Raw genomic sequence first — 14,567 nt, 5'->3', positions numbered from 1 at the left:
GGGTGGGGTAACTCACACCTGCCTGAGATAGCGCCCCGTTCGTTTCTGCCCCCACCCCGAAGTAAGCTGCTCTCTCTTCCCCTCTTGAAAGTTGACCGAACCGGGGGATCTGAGCTCAGCCCGCTGTCCTATTCCCTGCCTCGCCCTGTTGACAACCTGCGGTATCTGAGGGTCTTGTGCTTCCGGCTGTGTAGACGAATGGCTTCCTCAGTGATGGATGCTGTTCGCACACAGCCGGCTCTCTGAAGCCCGGCCGCTCGTAGCTCCGGGTTCCAGCATACTGGTCCAGGTCTCTGCACGCAGGAGTCCTGTAGGCACATCCCCTGGGCCCTGCCAGTGCCCCGAACCTCCAACACAGGCAGCTAAGCTGCTTATCCAAGACAATAACATTAGAAGTAGAGCCTAAGGAAGTCAGTTCTCGGGAGGCTTAATTTTTGCACCTGCAAAATAAGGGATTTGGGCCGACATAGATTCCCAGTGCTAAAATAATAATAGCGACCATTAGTGAGCGCTTACGCTGCCCCGGACGTTGTGCTTAGTGTTTTACATACATTATCTCATTTAATCCTCACAGCGCCCACTGTTAGGTACGAACTATTCTCATTTTAGGGAAAACAGGCACAGAGTCTTTAAATAGTCAGTGGTTTTGTTTCACTGCTCCGTGACATGGAGTATTAGATAAGGGTATTTTAGGAAGCAACTACTGAAACAATAGATTGAGGAAAGTGATGTTGCCGTAGGTAGTCTCCTAACGACATTACAACTAGGGTGTTGTAATGGAAGAGTGAACGCAGCGAGCCCAGTGCTAAAGCTAAAAGGTTTCAGGACTCACTGGTACTAGACCCTTTTAGTCCGAGGCAGATGACAATGAGGTGACCAATAGTTGTTAAACTCTCCAGATTTAGAGTAATAGTTCCGACATACGCGTGGAAAGTAAGGTATGCGTCCCTGCTGAGAACGTAATCATTCTGAAAATTCATTTCGCCACATTTACAGATGTAAAGTCCTCTGTCCTTGTGACGGTGTGCAGGGCGGTTTGCGCACACCCCACAGCACTGAAGAGCTTTGCTTTTTCCGTTGCATTGCTTGTTACGGTTTGCCTGTCCCTTCCCTCGCTGTCGGCCCTTGCTTCTTACCGCTGTCCGTGAGCACAGGTAATTGACTGCTTTCAATCTGCGGGCAAGAAAGCCGCTTAATGAAGCATGTGCACAACTGTGTCCCAAGAGTATAAATAGGTACTTTGAGGAACTCTTAGAAAAAGTGTGTGACCTTTATGTGACGACATTGTAACACCAGCTTTAAGCTGCTTCGAGACTCTTTGGTTTTGGGGGGGTTGGGGGTTTTGGTTTTTTTTTTTTTTTTTAACCTATTTCTTGATTTGGCCTTTTCCTGAGTTAGGAATAGATAAATTTCTTTAAATGAGTTCTTAAAAAGTTAGGATTTAGACTGTTTTTTCCCTGTTTTAAGATAGTTGATGGTAGGACTTCTAACACCATAGTGAGGTCACTACAATATGAAATTTTCAATGTTACCACCACACTGAATCAGATAACCAAGCTACCAATTCAAGCTCTAGATTCAGAAACATGCTGAATTATATATGTATGTATTGTTTTGTGCTATAACTAGTTATGAAAGGACCCAGAAATCCCCTTAATTCTAGTCACTTCTGATAGGATCTCCTTTTTAGTCATTTTTAAGCATAATTGCAATTTCACATATATTGTACATATATTTCAGAAATAAATTACATAAGTCACAGAAAAGACCCAGCAGTGTCTAGCATTTACCACCTGTTACAGACAATACACACTAGCCTCAATAAGAAAAGACACCTAACCAAAAAATATTTTATATTCCTTGACAAATGCAGTAAACTGCCAATGCAATAATTATTTGCTGAGTACCAAAAATGGGCCATAGTTCTTGTCTGTAAAATGCCCAAAGTCAGTATCTGTGAATTTGAAATGCTGTGTCCTTTGAACTTGGATTGTTTCTGCTCTCAGCTTGGACTGATTGGCAGAGACATCGTTTAACACGTTTGTATCTGCACCACTTGAAAACTATGAAGCCCGGATTATGTATGGATGAATACTTTATAAATCACTCTTAAGGGTAAATTTCCTTTTCAGTATTGTCATTAGGTTTTTTCCTCTTATTGATATCTGCTGCATATTCAAGAACTAATAAATTAACATTAATGCTCATAAAAGGAAAAGCTGCTTATGAAAAGATAAAATACTGATAAGGATAGGTTTACTTCTGAAAAACTGTTTGTATGAGAGTTTTGAAAATTAACGTATTGGTCTGTCACAGCTTACCACTGAATTTGTGGTGAATCCTTGTATGAAGCAGAAACTGCTCCTGTTTCAGACTTTTCATTTGATTATAATATCTGATTTTCTTCAGTTAAGGGACACCTAGAGTTTTAATTCTCATATGTGAAATGAATAGTGTCATTTCAACCAGTATTTATTGAGTACTTATGATATGCAGAGCACTGGGGAATTAGACAACTAGATTACTAATTGCCTTTCCTAGATCTGAAGTTCTGAGGATGTATGAATTATCAATAATAATAGAGGGATGCCTGGGTGGCTCAGTTGGTTAAGCATCTGCCTTCAGCTCAGGTCATGATCCTGGGGTCCTGGGATTGAGTCCCACATCTGGCTCCCTGCTCAGCGGAGAGTCTGCTTCTCCCTCTTCTTCTGCCCCTCCCCCTCATGTGCTCGCTCTCTAGCTCTCAAATAAATAAAATCTTTTTAAAAAAATAGAGACTGGTAAAGGCCAAGGTAATTCAAAACTATACATAATTTGCCACTGTTCTCTGGAGAAACCCTAAATCTACCCATCCTCACCCAAAATATATTTTGGTTTTAAAAACATAGCAATAGGGAGCCTGGGTGGCTCAGTTGGTTAAGCGACTGCCTTCCGCTCAGGTCATGATCCTGGAGTCCCTGGATCGAGTCCCGCATCGGGCTCCCTGCTCGGCAGGGGGCCTGCTTCTGCCTCTGACCCTCCCCCCTCTCATGTGCTCTCTCTCTCTCATTCTCTCTGTCTCAAATAAATAAATAAAAAAAAAAATCTTTAAAAAATAAATAAATAAATAAATAATAAATAAAAACATAGCAATAAATAAATAAAAACAAAAACACTGCAATATTTTTTCTTCTGGTGGATTGGTCTTTCTAATTGTGTTTTAAGTAATACAAACCAGGTGTTTACTCAGCAGTACTGAGGTATATCTTATATCCCTACATCCATATATGTAACCAGGAATTGAATTTTTACCCCAGCACAGAAAGATAATAATAGAATCCTATGTTGACTAAATTTTGCCAGAATACACACATGCAGCTTTTCCCCTTCAATTAATGCAGAATGTCAAATACAATATTTGTAACATTAAAATCAAATAAATGGAGGGGTGCCTGGGTGGCTCAGTCAGTTAAGTATCCAGCTCTTGATTTTCGCTCAGGTCATGATCTCAGGGTTATGAGATCGAGCCCAGCATGAAGATCGATGCTCAGCACGGAGTCTGCTTGAGATTCTCTCCCTCTGCACCTCTTCCCATTTGCATGCTCAATAAATAAATAAGTAAGTAAGTAAAATAAATAAATAAATAAATTTTTTTAAGTAAATAAAATAATTGGAAACAGCCTAAGTATCTATCAGTAGGAGGATGGAAAAACAAATTGTGATACATTCATACAATGGATTACTATTGAGCAATGAAAAGGAACTGGCTAATGATACATAAAGAAACATGGGTGGATGAATCTCAAAAACATTATGTTCAGCAAAAGAAGCCAGGCACAAAGAGTACATACTGTATGAATCCATTTACAAAAAGGCCAAGAACAGGGAAAACTAATCTGTATTTAGTATTTCTAGATGGGATTTACTGGGACAGCACGTAGGAGAATTATCTAAAGTGACATAGAGTATTCTGCACTGCCCACCTTGGTAGTGACTAGCCTATATGGCTATTAAAATCTAATTGTAGGGGCGCCTGGGTGGCTCAGTCATTAAGCGTCTGCCTTCGCCTCAGGTCATGATCCCAGGGTCCTGGGATCGAGCCCCGCATCGGGCTCCCTGCTCTGCGGGAAGCCTGCTTCTCTCTCTCCCACTCCCCCTGCTTGTGTTCCCTCTCTCACTGTGTCTCTCTCTGTCAAATAAATAAATAAAATCTTAAAAAAAAAATAAAATCTAATTGTAAATTAAAATTAAGTAAAATTTAAAAGTTCTGCAATCACACTGGTGACATTTTTAATTTATTTTGGGGGGATAGTGGGCAGAGAGAGAATCTTAAGCAGGCTCCATGCCCAGTGCAGAACCCAACACAGGGCTCCATCTCACAACTCTGAGATCATGACCTGAGCCGAAATCAAGAGTCAGATGCTTAACAGACTGAGCCACCCAGGTGGCCCTCACACTGGCAACCTTTTAAGTGCTCTGTAGCCACAGTTGGCTAGTGGCTACCAAATCGGACTGTACAGTTACAGAACATTACTATTGCAGAATTTCTGTTAGAGTGCTGTTCTAGATTTTGTTTTAGGTAGTATTTACATGTGTGGTTACAATTGTCAAAACTGTATACAGTGCACATTATATATGCATTATATGTCAATAATACCTGCCCCCAAACCTCAGAAATCACTAATAGACGTATTTATTATGGTATCACCTACCCAGCTGAACCCACTTTTTCCTTAATATTTCATTCAACACTGCAGAGAAAAGGATAATTAATAGATAGTAAAATTATCCTTGGCAAATCTTCAAAAATGTGTTAAATGTGACCATACGGTAGATAATGTTGATTTGCCGCTCCAAGAAGTGAGTTCTGCCACATTTGGATCCTGAATACATCTAGAAACCAAAAGAATTGCTTTTGAGGGCTTAAGTGAATGCTAGATAATTAAAGAGATTGCTTTTCCTATTTCCCTGTTGGAATGGAAATATCTTGTAATCTTATTCTGAGGTAACATTAGGAGTATTTGAGAGATTTTGATGCTAACTCTGACCAGGTTGAGAAAGTCATGTAAACTCTCTAGGTAACAGTTAAGCCTCGACGCTTTTGGAGGTGCAAGAAAAGACTGGTAAATCAAGGATTAAATAGTGAATGATCTCAATTCTAAAATTCTAATTTTCATGTATTTTCAGACATGGCACACCAGGTAAATTGGTTCAAAATTCTAAACATATATGTTCTTGTAATACTTTTGTGAAATTAGGAAATTTTTTTTGGTGGAGGAAATACTTCCTATAAATTTAGTTGATACTTCCACCAATATTTCTTAACTTTATGAACCACAGGTATATTTTTACAAGATAATGAGTTTGAGCTGTTAGAGATTAATTCTTATAACTTAGGGATTAATTCTCATAACTTAATCAGCAATGTATGCCTAAAAGTATTTCATTTTTACTCAATTATTATCAAAGATTCTTTATCAAAAATGTGATTTTATGGGGCGCCTGGGTGGCTCAGTCGGTTAAGCATCTGCCTTCGGCTCAGGTCATGATCCCAGGGTCCTGGATCAAGCCCCACATTGGGCTCGCTTCTCCCTCTCCCTCTGCCTGCCATCCCCCCACCCTTGTACTCTCTCTCTGTCAAATAAAAAAATAAAAAATCTTTTAAAAAAATGTGATTTTATTTGATCCAGTCTTTAACTGGCAAAGAAATGCTTTTTAAATTGGTTCTCTCTCTCCCTTTATTTCTCCCCCCCACCTTCAATGTAGTGTACAGTCTGGAAAAAAACATCTCCCAAGTTCCTGTAGGGCCATTATTCCTATTTAAATATACTAGACGTGTCTTCCCACTGGAACATGTCAAATATTTCACCCTCCCCCTACCAACATCACAATATGTTATAAAGCCTACATTTAAATAGTTTTTTAATACTTATGTCAACAGTTAAAGCGTATGACTGAATTTTTTTCACCCTTATATTTTTTTTTTACCAACTTACCTCAGCCACTAATAAGGAAAAAATAGATCACTTAATTCAGATTACATGAATTTGTCTCTTGATGCCATTTGTTTTGTTTTAAAAAGAGAATTTACGTGCATGGAATATTTTTTCCAAAAATTTTGTTTTGTTTTGCTTATAAACATTTTCATTTTGAGGGACAGGGAACACAAAAGTACACATTGTGCAGTGGAATATTTAAAACACTTGCTTCCAAGCACTGTTTGAAATTTTAGCTAGTATCTTCTTCCATAAAAGAGATTAAAGTCATTTTTAAGACTCCTAGATCTGGCTTAATGTGTCAATGTACTTACTAGAATTTGGTTTTGGAGATCTCCAGCCCCACATCGTATCAAACATAGTAAAATGTAGTCATGTAACACATAAAATATACGTAACCAAGAACTGAGTTACAAATGACATAATGGTAAGTTTGTAGGCATCTAATCAAGTATTTGTTCATCTTGATCTGCAGCTTTCTTTGCATATTTTGAAGTCAACTTTTTTTTAAGATCAGCATTTTCAGAGAAGCTTGAAAAATGTGTAACTCCTGAATATAGAGCTTCATGAATAAAATGGCCCTCAAATCCAAATTCAGCAGGACAATGGAATTTAAAATAATTTATCTCTTAATTTATTTTTCATTCTTCCAATGGGGGGGGGGTTGAGGGAGTGTTAATTAACCAAAAGATATGGGAATTCACTGAGATAACAAAATTACAGTAAGCTTCAAATACTGGTTTCATAAAGATGAGGGGGAAAAAACTAATGTAATCAAGAAATAGAAAAATTATTTTCTAAGATGACTTAAGTGTATTTGAACTCAGTACACTAATTTGCCCCTACAATCTTTACTTCATTATAAAATTACACATAAAAATCAAGACAATTGGATTTACATTGTCAGGACAGCCTATTTGTAGCTTCAAATGTGTGACACAATAATTATAGACTTCTTGTTAAATGTGATATCATCCTTCACCCACAAGAAGTAACCCTTAAAGAAGGAACACTAATTTGGTTGAAGATCGATGAAAGACAAGAAATACGAATGTGAATAATTTAAAACGATATATAAAAGTCTGACAAAGGATTTTTCATAGGGTTAAACATGCCTATTTTTGAAAGTGAATAATTTTTTAAGATTAAGTTCTCCCTGAAATCAAATCAAAAAGATAAAAAGTAAAAATCACATAAAATAACCATGTCATTTTCTTTCAAGTCACTACTGATTCAGTGACCCAACAATGTAATACAAAGCACTGTGTTTCTGGAAAAGCCAGAAAATATATTAGCTTCTACGGAACCAGCTATAGAGAAGGCAGAACTGAATGATGAAGAAATAAGAAGATCTAGCATGCAGCTTTATCTGAGTAGGCATTCACACTGCTGAGGCGTACTTTCTTGGTAAACTACGGAAGTATCCAATATAAATAATTCTTACAATTCTTATAAGAAAGTTTTTAAGTTAATTTAGTTGTGTAATCAAAACATTAAAACTTAGCATTTCTTGAAAAAACAAACAAACAAACAAACACACTACTATATTGGGCAATCATCTTTGAGAAAGAAATATCCTAAAAGTTTATTGTAGACTTCAAAAGATATAATGCTTACCCGTCAGAAACAGGTAAGATAGGCTGGGAGCTGTAACACCTTCGGAAGGGAAGTCAGCACGAACTTAAATAACCCACAAACACTCTTCATCTGATGCCAACGATAATGAATTGATATAAAGGTGAGAGAAGGAAAAAATGTAACCAGAAAATATAATCAACTGAGGTGTTTGGGTTTTGGGGGGGTTGTTTTGTTTTGTTTTTTAGTATTGTGGGTTGTGAGTTGATTTGCTCTGCTCATCTTTTTTCATTTGTGGAGAAGGAACCAGAAGAAACCATGAAGGAAGTAATAGTTGTAGAGGCAAATGTAGCTAAGACTTGGATTAACGCTCTAATTAGGAATAGTGAGAGATACATTCTGAAAACTGGTAGAAAGGAAATAATATGTGATCGTTACTGAGCATAAAAAATACCCAGTTCCCAGATACTTATTGAGGATGTCCTATATATGCTACAGGGGTTACCACAGGCACTTTGGGGGGCTGGAGGGGGGGAACAGAGCAGGTAGAGAAGAAGAAAGCAAGATACAAAAGAACTAAAAGTCGAAGTTCCTCCCTGTGCTAGGTATCTTTTATTCTTCCAGATTCACTCATTCTCTACTCGTCTTTGCCCTCCTTTCTAGAAGGCTGACCTTCATGAACCACCTCATTGGATTCCCGTGCTTTCTGGTCTCCACGAGCAGGCAGCACTGGCAGGAGATTGGAGTCAGGGAGGAAGGAGAGTGAGTTCTGGGTATTACTACCCTGTTTCCCTCCCTATGTTGTTGCTTCAGAATAGTTATATCCCTTGACTGAAGATTCTGATAAAGGCTCCTTCCCCCTCGTACCTTTGGGTTTAGGGGCGGTAACAGCCCATGGTTCCCCAGGTTGATGCATCATCCAGTTGGCTCCCCTATACCCACTAGGCCCTCTGCACTTTAAATCTCCTCAAAGTTGCCTTCTTTCTCGTGTGTGATCTATTTCTTCTTGGGACTTTGATGCCACCAAATAAGATCACAGACTATGGGGACACCTGTGTGGCCCAGTCAGTTAAGCATCTGCCTTTGGCTCAGGTCATGCATGATCCTGGAGTCCTGGGATTGGGCTCCCTGTTCAGCGGGGAGCCTGCTTCTCCCTCTGCCCCTCCCCCCTCTCGTTCTCTCTCTCTCTCTCTCCCTCAAATAAACAAATAAAATCTTTAAAAAAAAAAAAAAGATCACAGGCTATGTATTCCTCCACCAGAGCTGCCATAACAAGGCACCACATACTGACTGGCTTTAACAGAAACTTACTTTCTCAAAATTCTGGAGGTTAGAAGTTCAAGATCAAGGTGTCCAAGGGGTTGGTTTCTTCTGAAGCCACTCTGTGGCTTGTAGATGGCCACCTTCTCCCTGTGTCCTCATGGGGTCTTTCCTCCGTGTGTGTTTATGTCCTAATCCTGTCTTTATATGGATACCAGTGGTATTGGATTAGGGCTCACCCTAATGAACTCATTTTAACAAAAGAGCCCCAAATACAGTAGCATTCTGAGGCTCTGGGAGTCAGGGGTTCAATGTATGAACTGCAAGGTGGGGGAAGACAATTCACTACATAACAGACTTGTTGAAAAAGAAAGATATGGAATAAGAAAATAATCTCAAGATTATGAGTATAGTATAAATATAAGAAAACTTACTCTGAGCAGAACATTGGAAAGGGGGAAAGCAGGAAGGGAAATGAGCACAGGTGTATAAATGCAAATCTCAGTGATACATTGAAGTGGAGACACCCATATAGAAACCACAGGAGCTAGGAAGAACCGTCCAGTCTGGAGACTGAGCCGGGAGCCTTCTAGGTAACAAAGTAACAATCCTAGCTGACATTTAGGAAGCACCAGACAGACTGCTAGTTCTCTTTTCCCTTTCCTCTATCATAACAGAATTTCTCTTGTTTTTACTGGACCCTTTCCACAAAATGACCTTTCGCACCTCCTTTTCCAGTCTTACTTGAAGCTAGGTGAGGACTCGTAACTAAGTTCTGATCAGTGGGACGTAATCAGAACTGTTCATGGGGCCCCTTCAAAGAAATCTTCACCTTGCTTGCTTTGTCCCTTTATCCTTTCATCTCCTTCTCCACCCTGCTGCTCAGAACTAGAGTACTACAAACTTGGACCAAGCCAGGCACCGGACCATAACAGAATCGGAGACTAAGTCCCTACCGATTATGAGACCCCTAGACTGCCCTGTATTATCTATGTTTACAGGAGAAAAAAAAAAATCATAGCCATCTTGTTTTTGGTCTCCCAGTTAAAATGAATCCTAATTAGTACAAGCATTTTCTAGGTGCTTGGTACCCTTCTCAGTTTTTTACATATATTATTTTAATTAATCCTGTTAACAATTCTTTATGTACATACTATTATTATCCTCCATAAGGAAACAGAGATTAAAGTAATTTTCCCTAAATAACATACCTGTAGAGTTTAGGACTTAAACCACACTAAGAATCTGGTCAGTCTATTGAGCCCCCTTTCCCTAGACTGATCTTACACCCAATAATCCTGTTGATGGGGAATACGGTCATTTTTGAAAGCTACAGCCTAAAGAAGAGAATCCTATTTGATTTTGCAACAGTGCTATATGTTCTATCAAAGGAGGGAAAGCAAACGAAATGCACAACTTTGGCAAACTTCTGTACACACCTATAATCTTATTTTCGCTGCTTATTTTCTCCTAGAACTTGCCACCACTTTGTTGACCCACAACGTGTCTCTTTCTAAACTTAATTTTTAAAAACTTGACTTTGGAGCCTCTTGTGAAGCTCTAGAAATCTAAGATGCATTTGCTCTGTAGTTATCTGGCTGTGATCAGCCCCATAGGGCAAGAAGGTGTTTCAGATCTGTGCCACAAAGGAGCTTCCCCTTGGCCATATTCTGCAGGAGCCCTTCTCAGGGCCCCAGCTGGGATAATCTTTGGTGCGATCCAGGGGCAACTTCTGCACTTAATTGTCAGATTCCTCTTGAGAAAGACTCAGCTCTCAGTCAGGAGTCAATCCTTATGGTGACAGTCTCTGTTGCACTCCCTTTAGCAGCAGGAGAGCTTTAAGAGTGTTACTGGGCTTTGTTAACCCCGCTCTTAGAGAAACTGGAGAAAAAAGGATTTTAAGGGCATCCTGATTTTTTTTAATGTTTGGAAAGAGGAAAAAACTGGACCAGTGGAGATTATTCTATTCCCTTCCCATCTGGCCACATAAAAGGCTTCAGAAAGACCATTGGATCTACTCAGAAGATATTAACACACTATAATTCCATAAAGAAATAATGCAATAAATAAGAGATCCATTTATCCACTTGCAGTAAGAAGTTCTGAAGGCAGAACACAGAAGGCAGAGGACCTATGATGTCTCACACAATTTGCTTTCAGGCTATACATAGTACTGATCCTCAAGAATAGCTTTATTAGGATGGGATTTAGAAATGAATCCATCCCTGCACCTACTGTGGTTTTTAATTTCTACTCCTTCTAACCAATTTTTCCAGGTAACAGAGACATTTATAAAGTACATTCATACTCAGGGTGGAAATAAATGCATGTTCCTTTTTAAAACAGCTTTATTGGAGTATAATTCACATAGAGTAAAATTAAACCATATTAAGTGTACAATTAGATACATTTTGGCAACACCTGCAGTCATTTGACCACGATCATAATCAAGCTATTGAACATTTCTATCACCATCAAAAGTTCCCTTGTGGATCTTTGCAATCAATCTTCTCTCACCCCCTATACCTCACCCCAGGAAAACTTTGATCTGCTGTCACTATCTTTTCCCTTTACTAGAATATCATATAAATACAAACACAATATTTAAAGTTTGGGGGGGGTTTCTTTCTTTCTTTTTTTTTTTTTTGGTCTGGCTTCTTTTACTTGTCAGGATATTTCTGAGATTCATCCATATATTGCGTGTATCAGTAATTCATTTATTTTTACTGCTGAGTAGTGTTCCAATGTATGGATATATTCCAATTTGTTTTCTGATTTTTGTTATTATTAATAACGTTGCTATGAGCGTTTGTGTAGAAGTGTTCTTGAGGACAGATGTTTCCATTTCACTCCAGTAGATACCTAGAAGTGAAATTTGTGTGTCATGGTAAGTGTATGTTTTTACTTTATAAGAAATTGCTGGAATGCTTTCCAGAATGCTTTTATCATTTGTATGCCCAGCAGAAATGTGTGAGGGTTCTAGTTCTCCACATCCTTACCAACCCTTTTAGCAAGAATTAAAATATCTTTTCAATTTCAGTTAATCTAACGGATGTGTAATAATCTCATTGTGGTTTTAATTTGTATTTCCCTAGTAACTACTCACATTGAGCTGCTTTTCATGTGCTTACTGTCCATTTGTATATCCTCTTTGTAAAAAGACAATGTTTTGTCTACTTTTGAGTTGCTTCTTTTCTTACTGAGTTACAAGAGTTCTTAATACAGTTTGGATGTGGGCGCCTGGGTGGCTCAGTTGGTTAAGCGACTGCCTTCGGCTCAGGTCATGATCCTGGAGTCCCGGGATCGAGTCCCGCATCGGGCTCCCTGCTCGGCAGGGGGTCTGCTTCTCCGTCTGACCCTCTTCCCTCTCGTGCTCTCTGTCTCTCATTCTCTCCCTCTCAAATAAATAAATAAAATCTTAAAAAAAAAAAAACACAGTTTGGATGTAAGTCCTTTGTCAGATATAGATTTTGCAAGGATGATGGTAGGAGATGGCTTACCTTTTCATTTCCTTAAAGTTATCTTTCAAAGAGCAAAAGAGTTTAATTTTGATGAAGTCTTATCTATCAATATTGTCTTTTATGGTTTGTGCCTTTGCTTTATCTAAGAATTTTTGCCTAACCCAAAGTCATTTGATTTTTCTCCTATTTTCTTAACAAAACTTTATTATTCTAGCTCTTAAGGTTAGGTCTATGAGACATTTCAGATTAGTCTTTGGGTAGGATGTAAGGTAAGGGTTGAGATTCACAACTTTTTTTTTTTTAAGACTGATTTATTTATTTGAGAGAGAGAGAGAGCACATAATCAGGAGGGGCAGAGGGAGAGAGATTCCGAAGCAGACTCCACGCTGAGCATGGAGCTGGATGCAGGGCTTGATCTTGACCCTGAGATCATGACCTGAGCCCAAACCAAGAATCACATGCTTAACTGACCGCACCTACCCAGGTGCCCCGACATTCACAACTTTTTGTACAGATATCCAACTATTCCAGTACCATTTGTTTAAAAGACTATCTTTCTCCACTGAATTGCCTTCCTACCTTTGTCAGAATCGGTTGTCCATACATGTGTGGGTCTATCTGGGGATTCTGTTCTATTCCATTGGTATATTTGTCTCTCTACCCCCATTCCACATTATTTTGATTACTGTCACTTTATAATGAAATTTGAAACTTGGTGCTATTAACCTGTTCTCTTCTGTTCTTTTTCAAAGTTGTTTTGGATATTCTAGGTCCTTTACATGTTCATATGAATTTTAGAATCAACTTATCGGTTTCTACAAATAGATTTGCTGGGATTTGGGTTAGTATTGTGTTGAATCTATAAATCAATCCAGTGAGAATCAACATCTTAATAGTATAGAGTCTTCTGACCCATGGAAAAGATATATCTCTCCTTTTACTTAGATATTCTTTAATTTCTCTCAGTAATTTTTTTTTATATACAGGTCTTTCATATCTTTGTCAGATTTATCCCTAAGTATATCATAATTCTGATGCTATTGTAAATGATATGTTTTTAGATTCCTTTTGTTCATTGCTAGTGTAGAGAATGTAACTGTTTATATTGATCTTATATCCTGATACATTGTAAAAGTCACCTCAATGAAAATGTGAATTAAGTAGAAGAAAACAGTCATGTAAGAGAGAGGGCAAAGAAGACATGGAGGGCTAGGGGTCTTGGACAAAAGAGATTATGGTATAAAATCCTTTGCAAAGTCAAGAAAACCTCTTTCATTTTTATTTATGTAGTCATTATTTTCAAAGATTATTGATGAGTGTGGTTTCAATATTTTCTATACTTTTCAGTTCATCTTAGTCTCTGAATCCTTCTTTCCTGTGGTTATTGGATAGTGATGAATTTATGAACAGAAGAAGGAAGAGTAGCTCTCCTCACTCTCAGCCCTAACCTTCAGCTAATCCACAGACAGCCAATGTACAATAAATATCATTGGGTGTCTTGGGCTTAAGGTTGATAAAAATGAATTTGAATTTAGTTGTTAAGATGTTTTTATGTTTGCTAATGTAATTAGTATGCCACTGTTTTTTGTTTTTTGGTGTTTTGGGGGGGTTTTTTGCTAGATTCAAATCTGGAGTTTTAAGACACAAAAAAATATTGCAAAACTGTTTCCTTAAAAAAAAATCTTTAAACCTCACTTCATATACTTTTATGTGTATGAAAAAAGGGAGAATACAGTTAAGTACCACTTTGACAAATATATTAGCAATAGTGAGTTTGTGTCAAAAACTAGGAAGGTTATAGAAAATAAAATACAAAACAAAAATCTAGAACTATAATTTTTATTGAAAAGCCACAAAACTCTATCCTTTGCTCCTCGGAAATGTTGTTCCTTAATGTTCACAGTTTGGAATCCTTTTAATTTTATAATTCCCCACAAATTGATTTATTGGTTTCATAAATTTCTTCCATAGAGTATATAAAAATGTTCTTGATTTCTAATTTCCATTTGTGCTGTAGTGTTTCTCCTTCACGGGCTTGGAATTTTGTGAATTCTAAGTGGGTTTTTAAATGAACTTGGAGGCTATATAATTAGGCTTTTTTTTTTCCTCCTTTTTCCAGTTCTGAAGACTGCAGAGGGTTGCTTTTAAAGGAAGAAGAGTCAGTCTCCTCTTCATCCAAACACACCTTCCTTCTCACATTACTGGGATACTAGTGTTAGACCATCCTAAACTTAACTTTCTCCCAGTGGCCTCCAAAATGATTGAAAATCTGTTGCACTTCCTATTAAGAAAGTTG

At 38.1% G+C, this 14,567-nt stretch overlaps 1 long non-coding RNA gene across 1 annotated transcript in view; it reads left to right on the top strand.

The window, feature by feature from the left end:
- Positions 1 to 14,567, top strand: part of LOC115943138 (uncharacterized) — a 29,775-nt gene that overhangs the window by 866 nt on the left and 14,342 nt on the right. The gene's annotated exons all lie outside the window — the stretch shown is intronic.

The sequence above is a fragment of the Leptonychotes weddellii genome, chromosome 14 (assembly GCF_054177405.1).
Source record: "Leptonychotes weddellii isolate Sample4059 chromosome 14, ASM5417740v2, whole genome shotgun sequence".
NCBI classification, from domain to species: Eukaryota; Metazoa; Chordata; class Mammalia; order Carnivora; family Phocidae; genus Leptonychotes; species Leptonychotes weddellii.
The sequence above is the reverse complement of the archived record's forward strand: the minus strand, read 5'-3'. Positions and strand labels throughout refer to the sequence as shown.